The sequence below is a fragment of the Arachis hypogaea genome, chromosome 14 (assembly GCF_003086295.3).
Source record: "Arachis hypogaea cultivar Tifrunner chromosome 14, arahy.Tifrunner.gnm2.J5K5, whole genome shotgun sequence".
In the NCBI taxonomy this organism is placed as follows: Eukaryota; Viridiplantae; Streptophyta; class Magnoliopsida; order Fabales; family Fabaceae; genus Arachis; species Arachis hypogaea.
In genome coordinates this window covers 9,631,244-9,632,145 of record NC_092049.1, presented here as the reverse complement: position 1 = coordinate 9,632,145, position 902 = coordinate 9,631,244, and the positions used below count along the sequence as shown (strand labels likewise).

The 902-nt window shown below is 43.5% G+C and overlaps 1 non-coding gene across 1 annotated transcript; it reads right to left on the bottom strand.

Moving 5' to 3' along the window:
* Window positions 1–458: 458 nt before the first annotated feature.
* Window positions 459–562, bottom strand: LOC112746687 (small nucleolar RNA R71). The gene has a single exon (XR_003174557.1). It is a non-coding gene; the product is annotated as a small nucleolar RNA R71 (small nucleolar RNA).
* Window positions 563–902: the final 340 nt, after the last annotated feature.

The following is a 902-nucleotide window of genomic DNA, read 5'->3' as shown; positions in this document are numbered from 1 at the left end:
AGGACAATTTTGAGGAAGCTTTAGATCTCAACATGGATAGAGAAGTTCACAACCATGAGAGAGCTGATGGAAACAATGCCATTCCTGAGAGGAGGGTTCTTAGTTCATACATAAACCCAACCTCTGGGAATTGTGGTAGCAGCATCCAGAAACCACCCATTCAGGCCAACAATTTTGAACTCAAACCACAGCTAATATCACTTGTGGAGAATCATTGTTCATTTGGTGGGAGTGCTAATGAAGATCCCAACCAACATCTCACAAAATTCTTGAGAATTTGTGACACTGTGAAGTCCAATGGAGTCCAGGAAGATGCCTATAAACTGCTTTTGTTCCCATTTTTACTTAGGGACAAGGCAGCTAAGTGGCTGGAATCATTCCCAAGAGGGAGTCTAACAACATGGGATGAGGTGGAAAGCAAGTTTCTGGCACGTTTCTACCCCCCACAAAAGGTCAATAGGCTTCGATCTGAGGTTCAGACTTTTAGACAACAAGATGGTGAAACTCTCTACGAGGCATGGGAGAGATTCAAGGATTTGACAAGGAAATGCCCACCAGACATGTTCCATGATTGGGTGCAATTGCATATTTTCTATGATGGACTCTCTTATGAATCAAGGAAGGCTGTAGACCGTTCATCAGGAGGTTCATTGAACAGGAAAAAGACTGTGGAAGAGGCCATTGAAGTGATTGAGACAGTGGCTGAGAATGAGTACTACTATGCATCAGAAAGGCACAACACTAAGGGAGTCATGGAGCTGAACCATGTTGATACAATTCTAGCCCAAAACAAGGTGTTTGCCAAGCAACTAGCAGAGCTTACCAGGCAATTAGAAACAAAGCAAGTGGCTGCAATACACACACAAGATCAAGAGGAAGTAAGCATTGAAGGAGGTGATTGG